Source organism: Euprymna scolopes, chromosome 33 (assembly GCF_053919585.1).
Source record: "Euprymna scolopes isolate OS-2025 chromosome 33, ASM5391958v1, whole genome shotgun sequence".
NCBI lineage: Eukaryota > Metazoa > Mollusca > Cephalopoda > Sepiida > Sepiolidae > Euprymna > Euprymna scolopes.
The window spans coordinates 5,578,137-5,593,010 of record NC_136514.1 but is presented as its reverse complement, the minus strand read 5'-3'; the positions used below and the strand labels follow the sequence as shown (position 1 = coordinate 5,593,010).

General features: G+C 37.5%; 1 protein-coding gene and 1 long non-coding RNA gene across 4 annotated transcripts in view; both read left to right on the top strand.

Moving 5' to 3' along the window:
• The window catches only part of LOC145258119 (PP2C-like domain-containing protein CG9801), a 372,863-nt gene that overhangs the window by 82,366 nt on the left and 275,623 nt on the right, over positions 1–14,874 (top strand). The window lies entirely within an intron of this gene.
• LOC145258118 (uncharacterized) lies at positions 396–3,615 on the top strand. Its single transcript, XR_013864048.1, has 2 exons — positions 396–2,264; positions 2,838–3,615. It is a non-coding gene; the product is annotated as an uncharacterized LOC145258118 (long non-coding RNA).

Sequence of the window (14,874 nt, the reverse complement as noted above, 5' to 3'; positions counted from 1 at the left end):
GTGAAGGAATTAATGTTTTTGGCCAATTTTTCAATATTTGTCTTCGAGACATTGAGCTTCAAAATGATACCAATCTCGTGAAAATCCATCGCCTCTGTCCTAAGTTTTAGGCAGACATACATACATTTAAACAGACAGGTGAGATTTATATTATCGAAGATTTATAGTTGAAAAAAAAATTGAAATAACTAAAGAAGACAAATTTGAATGACTAGATTAACTGTGATATTTTGATTTTTGATATTTTTTCCTGGAAAAAAATGAGTTAACACTCAATATTTATATGCATTAGTTATCTGTCTCTTCTCTCTTTCTCTCTCTCTCTCTCATATATATATATATATATATATATATATATATATATATATATATATTTCTTTTTTCAGAACAAGAAATCGTATAAGTATTTATGCGATTTTAAATTTCAACATTTTTAATTGCAAAACAGAAAAATTGTCTGAAATGAGTATATTTGTTGATGAGACCACACTCTATAAAATAGACCTGAATGAAAAACGAATTTACACATATCCAAGGCAATGTCAGAAACCTTTAAACAACCTTCAGTCAGTAATGGAGCCATAAAGGATGATACCATTCAATGCTACTAAGGCTAAGCTTCTTTCCTTTAACAATTACAAGAAATATTCTCGTTGCTCGATTGCCATGACAAATTACACTCTGAGAGCTCATCATTCAAACTCCTCAACCTGACATTCACATGTGACATAAATTGGAACGAATATAATGAGGACACTGAAAAGGCTGCTACAAAGAAGGTGGGCTCCCTCTACCTTGCTAGAAAATTACTCATACCTGAGAATATTCTTTATCATGACAAGACCACCATTTGCCCGTGCATGGAGTATTGTTGTCACATCTGGGCTGGTACATCTACCATTAGTTTCACACTTTAAGATAAGGCGCAAAAATGAGTCTCAAATTAAAATTTAATTCAAATAGGTCCCACACTATCAGCCAAGCTCCAACCCCTTTCCCATCGCCACACTGGTGCTACTCTATGCCTTTAATGGAATGTGCTCTGATGAATATGTCGCACTTGTGCCCCCTCAACCTACATATTCACCATTAACCCGACAAGCAGCGAAATCCCACCTCTTCACTGTTGAGGCCCGTAGATGCCGAAAAGTTTTCTACTCTGATAATTTTTCTCGAACTGCTAGACTTTGGAATTTCTACCTTGCTTCCTGCTTCTGTGACTGTACTAACCTGCATAAGCTTAAATGGAATGTGAATAGGTATCTTGCTGCCCAACTCCTCATAGTCCCCTGTTAAACAACGATGCAATATAGTAGCCCTTTACATCCAAGTGGCAATATGCCTTGTTTGGGGCGAAAGAGTTTTTTTACTAAAAAAAAAAAAAAAAAAAGGATGAAATTCCACACTTGAATAATGTTGGATGATATGATATAAAAATGAGCTCTATGCAACCGTAGGATTGAAAGATGCTGCGATTGAAAGTTGGCATGTTTTACTTTAAGATATTTCATTAATGAGAATTTTTTTTTTTATGGTTCCTGTAACTCGAACTTAAACTAGATATCATGTTTCAGAATTAAATAACTCCAAAAGTATGGTCTCTCACTCTTTGACACGGTTCAAAAAAGAGTTTCCAATATAATTGATCCCACACTATCGGCCATTGCCCCAACCTCTGTCCCATTGCTGCCTGTTTCCCACCTGACTTCAACTTGGATGTCTTCAAGTCCAACATAAACAAATTCCTAATGAACCGCCCCCTTAAGTAAGACACTTTATCAAATCTCCATTACTAACGATTACTACGATACTATCCTATTGATTACTGTACATGCAATAACCCTTATCCCCGAGTGGCTTCCGGGCCTTGATAAGTGGTGACTTCCATGTAAAAAAAGAAAAAAAAAAGTATCGGTGTGCCTTAAAAAACATACTTGCGACTGGGGAATGTTTGTGAACTTGATGTTCCCATGAAACTTACTCCTCTGGGGGAAGCCGGCGCAACCTACTTACAGTGAATGTCACTAATGCAAAACAAAGTAACCCTTATGAATAGAGTGTGCCTCATCCCTTAGGGAGGGGTACCTTTCTGTTTCTTTATATGCAGTGTTTATTTAGGGTCTGAATTAAGGAAATGACTTCTAAAGAAAATAAACTGTCGCATTTCAGGTTATGTAGTTTAAATAAAGACCTGGCCAGAAATAGGTTAGTTTAGAAGTAAATTCCTAAAAGCTGTCCAACACATGCCAGCATCTAAAACAGACGTCAAGTTGTACCTATTTACTATGCCTCCCCACGGGACAGAGTTAGACACCAGGGTCGTTTTTTAACGTGGAGAAAAGGTACAAAAATAAAAATTGTCTCAGTCGTGAAGGATTTCTCCTCCACCGAAAGAGAACAAGAAATAGAAGTGCAGCATCTGAAGAACAGATGGTATTTATTTGCTCCCCCACCGAGCAAATTAGGCACAAGGCCAATTTTTAATGTGAGGAGTGAAGGGAGGGGGAAGGGAAAAAGGGGACCAGCTCCCGAGAGGTGGGAAATGGGAGCTGGTTAAAGGTCAGGCATGTAGGGTTGCCCCCACATCTGGTCTTTGCTAGTCATCTGCCGGAACAGATGGTATTTATTTGCTCCCCCACTGAGCAAATTAGGCACAAGGCCGTTTTTAATGTGAGGTAAAAACCAGCTCCCCTAAAAGTAGGCAAAAAGGGGGCACTCTGGTTACCAAAAATAATAATTGTCCCAGTATAGAGGGTTTCCCCTCCATTGACTGGTACAAATTATCTTAAGTGCAGTATCTGCCGGAACAGATACTACACTTTGATCTTGTCCCGAAGGCCAAGTTGTAATCAACAGGGAAACAGTTCTAAGTTAATGTGTTTCACAGGTGGAAGATATAGGAAAGGAGTTCTATGAAAATTTTGCCTGCCACTAAGCATATAAAGAAAAAAAAAATCTTTTTCCGTTGTGATAATGGGGGTTCTTGTTGTGAATGTCGTACAAGGCACACGCATTTAGTTTAGTTAACTAAGGTGGTTCGTGAAAGACTCTCCTTCGTTAGCGGACCTCACATTGGAGTTGAGATCGTAAAAAAAAAGGTGCTGTTTGTGCTGATATAGTGTGTGCAGTGGGTGGGGTGAGGGGCTATATTTCCTTCATTGAAGTATCTTTATAAAACTAAATATTCTCTTGGAATAAAAACGAAGAGAAAAAGCAGGGTGAATGCTTCAATGAAGGAGTGTGTGTGTATACACACACACATTCACTCCCTCATTGAAACATTATATATATATATATATATATATATATATATATAATGACAAAAATCTATATTCTAAAGTTTGATGTTGACCATCTTATAATTTATTCCTTTGATTCAGTTGACATTTACAATTCATGACAGTATCCGTTTCGTAGCGCAAAATAATTATATCAATCAGTCAATCTATTATGCCCTTAACTCTTCAGAAGAAATAGCAACAATCAATCCGTCAAAAGGAAAGTGTGTTTTGACATGATTCAAATCCGAAAATTGGAAGAGAAGTTGTAAATACCTTATGTTTCCATTACGCCATTTTGATTATATATATATATATATATATATATATATATATATTTTTTTTTTTTATTCAATTTTCACCCCAAACAAGGCACAGTGCCACTTTGAAGCAGGGGGCTACTATTAGGGAATTAATTAGCGGGGTCATTATGAAGGGAGAAGAGTAGAAAGATGTTTGTTAACATTACACTTGAACTTCTGCATATCATTGCAGTTGGGAAAGCAGAATCCCGGAAGGGAGTTCCAAAGACCCGCAGTTCTGGGGAAGAAACTATTGGAGTAAAAGGCTTTCTTGCACCTAGGGATCTCCACTGTAAAGGGATGAGACTTAGTAGCTTGTCGGGTTTGTCGGGGGTAGTTACGTCGGGGAGGTACAAGTGTTTGCAGTTCGTCAGAGCATTCACCATTAAAGTATTTGTAGAACAGGCAGAGGGATGCAACATCTCGTCGATGGGACAGAGGTTGAAGCCCAGATGACAGTTCAGGACCTATCAGGTTTGCGACTCTTTTTTGACCCCTGTCCAGGAGCGAGAGACAAGCAGCAGATGCACCAGCCCAGATGTGACAACAGTACTCCATACATGGGCGAATGGTTGCCTTATAGAGGTATAGGATACTGGCAGGCGTAAGTAGTTTTCTAGCACGGTAGAGGGAGCCAACCTTCCTTGCAGCAGCCTTGGCAATGCTCTCAATGTATCTATTCCAGTTCATATTCCCTGTAAACGTTAGGCCGAGGAGTTTAAAAGAAGTACTTTCAGGCAATGTGTTCTTGGCCATTGCTATTGGTGGTAGAGAAGGTTTCTTGTAGTTATTGAAGGAAACAAGCTTAGTCTTAGCAGCATTGAATGAGACCAACCATTTTTGTCCCCATTCCACTACGGATTGGAGGTCATCCTCTAGTGTTTCTGCCATTTTCTTGGATATGTGTTCATTTGTTTTCCCCTCATATCTGTTATAGAGAGTGGTGTCATCGGCAAATATACCCATCTCCGAAACAATATTATCAGGGAGGTCGTTTATGAATATCAGGAACAATAGAGGTCCAAGGATAGACCCCTGAGGCACTCCCGCATTTATGTCATGTTGTTTGGATGTACGTCCGTCGAGGACAACTTTGATTTTTCTATTACTTAAGAAGGATTTAATTACGTTATGAATTCTTCCAGTGATTCCATATGATCTAATTTTCCTTAGAAGACCATCGTGCCATACCCTGTCAAAAGCCTTAGATATATCAAGGGCCACCGCTCTACCCTCCCCTGTTTTATCCAATGAACGGTATATACGTTCAGAAACTACAGTTAAGATATCTGCTGTTGAACGGGCTTGCCTGAATCCATATTGTTTGTCAGTCAAGAGTTTAGCAGCTGTTAGGTGCTGGACTAGGGCTTTATTAACTAAGGACTCAAATATTTTGGCGAAAAGCGGGAGGAGGCTAATGGGGCGATAATTTAGTGGGTCAGTTCTTTCACCAGAATTCTTGAAGACTGGTACCACAGAGGCGGTTTTCCAGCAGTCGGGAAAACAAGATTCGTTAAGGCATTTATTGTAAAGTTTGGACAGAACTGGAGCAACCTCGGCAGAGCATTTTTTTAATAGCACAGCCGGGATGAGATCTGGTCCACATGCTTTAGAGGTGTCTAGGTTTTTTATAATAGCATGTACCTGAGAAGGGGATATTTTCAAGTCGTCAAGTGTGGCGTCTGTTCGCAGAGGAAAATCAGGGAGTGAGTGGTGTACCGAGTTCAGTGTGGAGTTTGAGGCAAACCGACTGGCAAGCAGATTAGCCTTGTCAGTTGCCGTGCAAGCAACCTCATGATTGTTTGTTAGTGGGGGAATAATTGACTGTCCATTATTAACTACGCTGTTGTAGATTTTCCAAAAATCCCGGGTTCCTAATTTCTGTGCTTCGATGCGCTTTCTGGTGGTTTCAGAGTAATCTGACTTAGCTGTGTCTATCACTCTCTTACAATTATTTCTAGCTTCTATAAACTTCTGTTTATTTGAGCTGGACTTATGTCGGTTGAATCTGCGGAACGCATGCTGCCTTTGACAAATGGCAGCTGCACAAGCAGAAGTAAACCATTGGGGGGAGTGGGGCTTGCTATAGTATTTCCGTGCGGGAACATGTGCTTCAATAGCAGTTTTGAACCATTCAGTTGTCTCATTTGCACACTGTTCCGCTGGAAGAGTAAAGATATTTTGCCATGGGGCATCTCTGATGAGCTCCCTGATGGCTTCCCAATCAGCCTTTTTGTAATACCTCGTTGTTTTGAGTAGTGGGTCTTCAGTTTTAGGGCGAGAATTTAGGCTGATTTCTACCATTATCACAGCGTGATCAGCATTCCCGAGTGGGCTATGGGCATTTGTTGTACAGTCATTGGGAACTGTTGTCAGAAAGAGATCTAGAAGTGAGGCATGTTGATTGTGCTGGTCTGGGAAACGTGTCGGAAATGTAACCATCTGAGATAGGGAATGAGATATAGAGAAGCTATATGTGGCGCTACCAGCTACGTCTGTGTGATTTGAGAATCCTAGCCAGTTACTGTGGTGGACATTGAAGTCACCAAATACATGTATTTGTGCGCTAGTATCAAGGGAGAGTGCTATATCTATGCTGTCTGAGACTTTGTTTATTAGGGTACAGTCTTGGTTTGAGGGAGAGCGGTAGAGAAAATATAAGTAGCTAATATTGTGTTGCATATTTAGTCTGAAGCACATAAAGGGCTGGCCCTCTGATTCTAGTTTTATTTCTCTAGTTAGGGGGAGGGTGTTTCGAATATAGACTCCAAGTCCATGCATATGTCTGTCCGAGTCCTTACGGTAGAGTGGGAGATAACCAGGCATGTTAAAGTGGTTAGAGGGTATGGAGGAGTGAAGGTTAGTTTCACTTAATGCTAAGATATCCGGGGTGTTTACAAGGAGAAATGACTCAACATCATCTAAGTTAGTTCTAAGCCCGCGGATATTAGTAAATGCAAGCCTCAAGGGAGGAGGCAGGTTTGTTTTCTTTGAGTTTGGTCCTGGTTTAAACGTAACTTTTGCTTGAGCTGTCATTTCATTTTATTTTATTTAAAAGTTTCAGTTAGGGTGAATGAGTGAGGGGGTGCTGGACAAGTAGTTGTGCAGAATACCAGACATGCAATACAAGTAGACCATCAGCTGTCCTCACCCACAGGATTGTGGCCTCAGGAAAGCCCACCGGGGATGAGTGCAGGGATCTTTCCATGCGCGACATGGCACTACAAACATCCCGATATTTTACAACTGTTGATGGAGCAGCCGCTCTAAGCGCTACCAAAGAGTTAGGGCTCCTGTACTATCAGTCGGAAACAGCAGCCAGGAACTGTCAATCCGGTACCCTCAATCCATTAGGCAAAGCCAGCCCAGTCCAACTGCACTGACATATATGGCACTGAAGCACCCCACTGTGTCCAGTTTAGGGGGATGGGATGTGGCAGGAGTGGGGAAAAGCGGCGTTCATTACCCTAGTCAGGAAACAAGGTCAACCACTGGGTGATTCAAGCGAGTCCCTGTGATAGTACCTCTACGCCTGGCCAATAGGCAAAGAAGGAGTATGAAAGCCGAGCGATAGACAGAGTCTATCTCCTCCTTAAGCAGTTTAGGTTTGCCAACCGGTGATTTGTTTGAGTCACCAGCTCTAGGAAGGTTGTCGTCCAGGACTGAAGAGACCTCCCTCCCCTAGGTTTAGTTTCAGAGTTTTCCTTCTCCTAGACGGATGGCCTGGGAAGACCTACGGGTCCATCAGCTCCGAGGGGGTTCGCCCCGCGCCTGGGTCCTAATCCAGGTATTTCTGCGACCCCGCATGGGTAGTTAATATTTATTGGTTATTTAGGTTAATATCTATATATATATTATTATAATATATATATATATATATATATATATATATATACAAAAAAAAATCACTCTTGGAAAATGCTGAGTAAATAGTCATTAATGAAAAGCAATGTTGTACATAACAGCAGATGAGTAAAAAACATGAAAGAGAAAGGAGGCGGATAAAAAGGGGGTCGTTTGATTCTTTATTTGTAGCACTCATCCAGTTAGTTTAAAAAAAAAAAACCTTGTTCTATACAAGCATGATGAAGATAATTTCGAAGTTAAATAGCTTCCCTTTATAAAGAAGAGAAAGAAACTAAACGGGGAAGAAAAGAAATGAAAGAAAACCCCACAGAAAATATTAGCCAGTGGGGGAAAGGGGTCAAGGAAGGAAGATGGATGAAAGAAACAAAAAAGTGGAGGAGGAGAGAAGAAAGAAAAGGAAGAAAAGATTTGATGTAATGAAGAGGAATAAGAAAAAAATAAAAAAGAATGAAAGAGGAATATTGGATGGGAAAAATGGATGGGGGGGGGGAGAAAGATGATGTAACTTAGACTGGGAGGGAAGGAAAAAAGGAATGAAAAGGGAGGAAAAAATGAAAACAAAAAAGGAAAATGTTAACTGTAAAGAAAGGTGCACAGATTATGAAAAAGAAAAGGGCAAACTAATTGTACGTAATAAGAGGACATCGAAAAAAGATAAGGGTAATTTCCACCCCCAGGGATGGGGGGAGGGAGTAAAGTTTAATTCTTTTGGTTTTAGCAATAATGAGTCTGCCAGGAAATGTCAGCAACGATTAGTATGACTAAGAATAATGGCTTCTTTCTCTTTTAGTTGAATAATTTAATGCAGGGATTTGGGAGTTCCGTGATTGGCTAATAATGGATACACTTCTGGACTATGGAATCGGCTGTACCGAATTCAAATCCGGTAAAAGTCCAGAATAGCTAACACATGAGAACTCGTAGTTTTAAATATAATATTGTAAATTTTAATTCTACAATAGCTGGATTTTCTCTACTTATCTATATATCTATAAAAGTGAAATTGTCTGCGTGTTTGTGTGTACATTTCCCTACCAAACTACTCTGTCAATTTTCAGTCGACAGACTCGAGATTTGACATAAGGCGCTGAACTGCTAGTATATATATATATATATATATAGGGTTTGTATTACTGTACACATAGATTCGAAAAAGTTGTCAAAAAACAAATATATAACAAATAAATGTTATCAAAGGCAAGATAAGTTACTTTTCTGCCAAACTGGATATATTTTTTGTGTTTTTATTCAATGTAACATGTTTATTCAGCTGGAAAAACATACAGTGTTTACCGATGTATTGGAAAATTCAAGATGGCGTCTGATTCTCTCTTTAACACAGTAAGTTTGGGAAAAGGTGTTATAAATAAAAAACTATACAAAATACTATTAAAAACCCGCCGAATATATGTCAAACTATGTCACGGTAACATATATTGAGCGAGTTTTAAGCAGTATTTTATCCGGTTTTTTATTTATAACACCTTTTCCCAAACTTACCGTGTTAAAGAGAGAATCAGACGCCATCTTGAATTTCCCAATACATCGGTAAACACTGTATAGTTTTCGAGCTGAATAAACACGTTACATTGAATAAAAACACGAAAAATATATCCAGTTTGGTAGAAAAGTAACTTATCTTGCCTTTGAAAACATTTATTTGTTATATATTTGTTTTTTGACAACTTTTTCGAATCTATGTGTACAGTAATACAAACCATATATATATATATATTAGTAAAAACCTGGAGAAAGTGCTCAAGGCTATTGCAGAGTGTGTATGTATGTATATATATATATATATATATATATATATATATATATATACACACACACACTCCTATAATTTTTTTTGTGCATTGATATTCATATTAAACACTTTTTTCTATTCATTTAAAAAGAAAATGCAACTTTGTTATATATGGATCGTGGAATTGCATTCATTAGCAAAAGATCTAGCTAATTTGCGTATTCTTTGTAACATTCATTTTAATTAATTCCCTATTAGTTTTTTTTTTCTCATGGGATGATCAGTCTTAGGTGTAATTATATTAATGCAGATATTCTACATGATTTATACTTGTGTAATATTTGCTTAAAAAGTTTATAGTAAACACAAAACTCTTTCTATATATATTTATGTATACGTATATATTTTTGTTTAAAACAATTTTGTCTACCAAACTCAGTTTTTTATCTACAGACATGAAACCTAATATATAGGGCATTTGAACCCATGCGAAACTTCATATTTGGGGTTGGGCCCAGGAAAATTGGTATAAAAGTGAAAATTAAAAACAAATGAAATTTGCCAGATGAAGGTCGAACGCCGGCATTACAGATTATAACGTAGTAGCTATTGGTTCATGTTTTAATTTTTAGCCTTTCAACAAACATGTCTTTATAGCTCAGTCATTAACGGCAGAGGCAAAAATAAAGCGGAAGCTAAACATTTTGGCTTCGATTCTTGGTGGTGGCACACGGGTCATTATTAAAAAAAATTTTTTTTTAAACTTTTTAAATCATTACTATATATATATATATATATATATATATATATATATATATATATATATATATATATATATACTTATTTGATATTTAAAAGAAAAAATCCAATACAAATTTGGTCTAATTTCATAAATTTAAAAAATTTATTTCAACCCTGTATGAGGGAGGCGGGCAATTAGACGAGTCAAGCTAGTCAGATCTGTAGCTGACTTAATTGATCGACATACGGCCGTTGTATGTCTTTATTTGAAGGAGGTGGGGTGAATGAGAAAAGTTGGTAATCGAGAAGGGAAGCAAGCTGGTTGGGTTGGGAGGAGGAATGGAGTTGATTAGAATCAACCTCCGTTTATCCTTCCTTTCATTGTGGATTACGTAGCTAACGTGTAGCAGATTATGCAAAGCTGTAAAGGATCTATTAAAGCAAACAAACAATCAAATTCGGACTGTCTATCGCTAGGTTGATATGACTTTGTCATTTGGTTTTTATGTATATTCTTAGCGCTGATGAGCCGCTCGTGCGGGAATAAAAATACAATCATAGAAACAGAGCACTATATATATATATATATATATATATATATATATATATACTAGCATGGGTACCCAGCGTTGCCTAGGTTGAGATGAAGTTCTGTTTGAAACACACCTGTATACTAATCATTTTCATCATGGGCAACGTGGATACCCCCACAACAAAAATAAAAGAACGGATGAAAACATGTAAATGTAATCGCCCCAAAAAAGAAGTACGTGATACCCTCTCCACCAGATATTTCAGCAGAAGGGCTACAAAGAGAAGAATCTATTCTCCGGATATTCAGCACTGGAAAGACCCCACCCCATAAAGAAAAGATAATTAAAAATAAATCATTACAACTTTTGTTTCAATAAAAATAGCAGCGAATGCCCGTGCGATCGATCGCAAAAGAAAAAAAAGAAAGATCTACGAAAAATTAATTCCAAAAACAATTAAATGACATTTTTCGTCATTTATATTTCTAATGTAATCCCCCCCCCCCAAAAAAAAAATTGGATTTGTAATATTTTGGGGTTCGTTCTGTTTTTAAAATTATTAGGTGAAAGTACAGAAAGGTTTCATAAAAATTAAATTTATCGTTATTGTTTCAAATGTAATTCCTTCCCCCACCACCACAAAAAAGTAAAAGGTTTTGTATTTGTCATGTTTCCCCCCCCCATCGATCGCCAAACTTGAAAAAATGCTAGAGATGACATCTCTAGTTGAACGCTTTGTGGCCAAAAAGTGGGTGCTCATTTTACGTTAAATTTATATAGAAAAGTTATCCCCCATGTTAAAATGTTAATTTTTTTTTTTTCAAAATTTCTTTCATATTATTTATAAAGACTACTTAAAAAACAGGTCTTAATTTTTTTGGTCAATGTAAAGTTTCTTTCCGACTCCCCCAAAAACTTTAAAATGACGACTTTTAATGGTTTTCGGTGGTGCTGAAAACGAATATTACATTTTAATTTGGGGCAGATAAGTAGTTTTCATGATATGAAGAAATTACTTTTTTAAAAAGTGGGGGATCACTTTCCTATATAAATTTAACGTAAAATGAGCACCCACTCTCTGGTCACCTAATAATTTCTTCATATCATAAAACAAATTTAACTGTGATATTCGTTTTCAGCACTCCCGAAAATTGCTGCTGTTTCTTTTTTACTAAGAGATGCGTTCATTTTTTCATCTCATAATTTAGGACGCTAATTATGCTGTTAGTAAGTTTACAAAAGCATACTTTTGTTTTTCATTCTTTTTTCATTATAGAACTTGTATAGTTGTTAACAGGTGCTTCTGCAGTTTAACATTTCACAAGAATTCTGTTTACATTAGGAGGCGGTTAAGTAAACTAAAGAAGCACCTGGTAAAAACTATACAAATTCTATAATTGAATACCCACCTCAAAAAAAAAAAAAAAAATATTTTTGTAAATCGCTCATGCAAGCTTGATGACAGCATTATTTATGTCCTAAATTATGAAAACATAAACGAATCTCTTAATAAAAAACAGTGCCGATTTTCAGTGGTGCTGAAAACGAATATCACAGTTAAATTTGTTTTGATATGAAGAAATTTTTACGTGGTTAGAAAGTGGGTGCCCATTTATGTTAAATTTATATAGGAAAGTGATATCCCACTTTTTGAAAAAGTAATTTTTCATATCATGAAAACTACTTATTTGCCAAATTTAAATGTGATATTCGTTTTCAGCACCATCGAAAACCATTAAAAGTTGTCATTTTCAAGTTTTTTGAGGAGTTGGAAAGAAACTTTACATTGACCATTATTTTTTTCTAGGGGTTAAACAACGCTGGGTCACGTCGTAAAAATTGAGTATTTTTAATTTAAGATATTAAATAAATTATAAAGAAAATCTGTTTCGCAGGCAATTAAACACACCTGCTATGGTATAATTATTATAATAAATCCTGGGCAACACCGATTAAATTTTATAAACAAAAAGAGCAGAGGATGATGAATTTTGTTCACATGTGTCTCTGACTAGCTCTGCTCTCGTGAGGATGCAAGTAAATGAGGACATTAGTTTTAATTATTTTTCTCTAACAAATAAAAAAGGTTACTTAAAAATTAAGAATAAGCGAAAAAAATTTCCTCCGAAATAAAAATAATAATTCAGCTTAGAATAATATTTCTAAATGAAAACAAATATTTAATAATGTGCTCCGTTTCTATTTAACTATCAGTTATTTCCCCTTTTGGTTTTCTGATTTTTGGTTTGAAAATAAAACGGTTTCAGAGTTCAGATAAAATCAGTTAAATCAAATATAACTTGAAATTTAAATAAACTAAATAATTAATTTGTTTTTAATTAGTACCGTTGAAACAAAGCTATTATGTCGAATAAGTAATGTCATCGAGGTAATTATTTAAATAGATTTAATTTAATGTGATATGTTAATGACCGTAACTCAATAATGTAAATGTGGTTTGAAGAATGTTATATATTGAAAGTCCGTGTACAATATAATGTCTCCTTTGACAGAAGTATCCTAATATGGGCATTAATATTTCTTGAGCAGAATAGGTGTACACACATTTGGCTTTTATATTTCTTTGGTCATTGGTAGTTGTACACACACACACACACACACACACACGAATGCTACTACTTTATATGTATAGATAGGCTAAAACAATTGTACGTGTTAATAAATAAACTGAACATTTTTGGATTTGCATAAAAATGAGTGTCTGTTCCTAGTGAAGTGATATACATAAAATAATTAATGTATAAACACATTGGAATTAAATTCTTTACCAAAACCAAATAGTTTTAATGTGTGGAGATAATTTAAGATTTGTTTTAATGTTAAAAGTACAGAATAGTTAACACTTCATAAGTCATACAGAAATCAAACCAAACGTCAACTTCACAAGTAGAATTGTCGAGATAGTATTTTTTTATATATATTATCAAATATTTATGAAAATCTTATGATGTCATAATAGACCTCTCTATTCTTCTCCCAAATTCCATGAGCAAAGATTCTTTTCTAGAACTGTTCGTCTGTGGAGGAGGAAAGAGAGAGTATTGTACTCTGGGTCTCCTTTCTATCTGACTATAAGATGATTATTTTCAATTTTTGTTAAGTTGTCATCTTTCAAAATTAAACCCTAACCCAAGTTCCACCCTGATCATCGCAGTGCACCTCCTCCTCCCCTCCTCCTCCTCCTCTCCTCCTCTCCTCCTCCTCCTCCTCCTCCTCCTCCTCCTCCTCCTCCCTCTTTTTCCTCCTCTCTCTCTCTTTTCCCCCTCTCTCTCTCTTTCCCCTCTCTCTCTCTTTCCCCCTCTCTTTCTCTTTCCCCCCCTCTTTCTGTTTCCTCCTCTCTCTTCTGTTTTCTCTCTCTCTCTCCCTCTCTCTTCTCTCTTCCTCCTCTCTCTCTCTCTTTCCTCTCTCTCTCTTTCCTCTCTCTCTCTCTCTCTCTCTCTCTCCTATCTTCTCTCCTCCCTATCTCTCTCTCTCCTTCCTATCTCTCTCTCTCCTCCTATCTCTCTCTCCTCCTCTCTCTCTCCTCTCCTCTCTCTCTCTCCTATCTCTCTCTCTCCCTCCTATCTCTCTCTCTCCTCCTATCTCTCTCTCTCCTCCTATCTCTCTCTCTCCTCCTATCTCTCTCTCTCCTCCTATCTCTCTCTCTCCTCCTATCTCTCTCTCTCCTCTCTTCCTCCTCCTCTCCTCTCTCTCTTTCCTCCTCTCTCTCTCTCTTTCCTCTCTCTCTCTCTCTCTTTCCTCCTCTCTCTCTCTCTCTCTCTCTTTCCTCCTCTCTCTCTCTCTCTTTCCTCCTCTCTCTCTCTCTCTTTCCTCCTCCTCTCTCTCTCTCCTTCCTCCTCCTCTCTCTCTCTCTTTCCCTCCTCTCTCTCTCTCTTTCCTCCTCTCTCTCTCTTTCTCCTCTCTCTCTCTCTCTTCCTCCTCTCCTCTCTCTCTCTTTCCTCCTCTCTCTCTCTCTTTCCTCCTCTCTCTCTCTTTCCTCCTCTCTCTCTCTCTCTTTCCTCCTCTCTCTCTCTCTTTCCTCCTCTCTCTCTCTCTCTTTCCTCCTCTCTCTCTCTCTCTCTCTTTCCTCCTCTCTCTCTCTCTCTTTCCTCCTCTCTCTCTCTCTTTCCTCCTCTCTCTCTCTCTTTCCTTCTCTCTCTCTCTCTCTTTCCTCCTCTCTCTCTCTTTCCTCCTCTCTCTCTCTCTCTTTCCTCCTCTCTCTCTCTCTTTCCTCCTCTCTCTCTCTCTCTTTCCTCCTCTCTCTCTTTCTCTCTCTTTCCTCCTCTCTCTCTCTCTTCCTCCTCTCTCTCTCTCTCTCTCTTTCCTCCTCTCTCTCTCTTTCCTTCTCTCTCTCTCTCTTTCCTCCTCTCTCTTTCCTCCTCTCTCTCTCTCTTTCCTCCTCT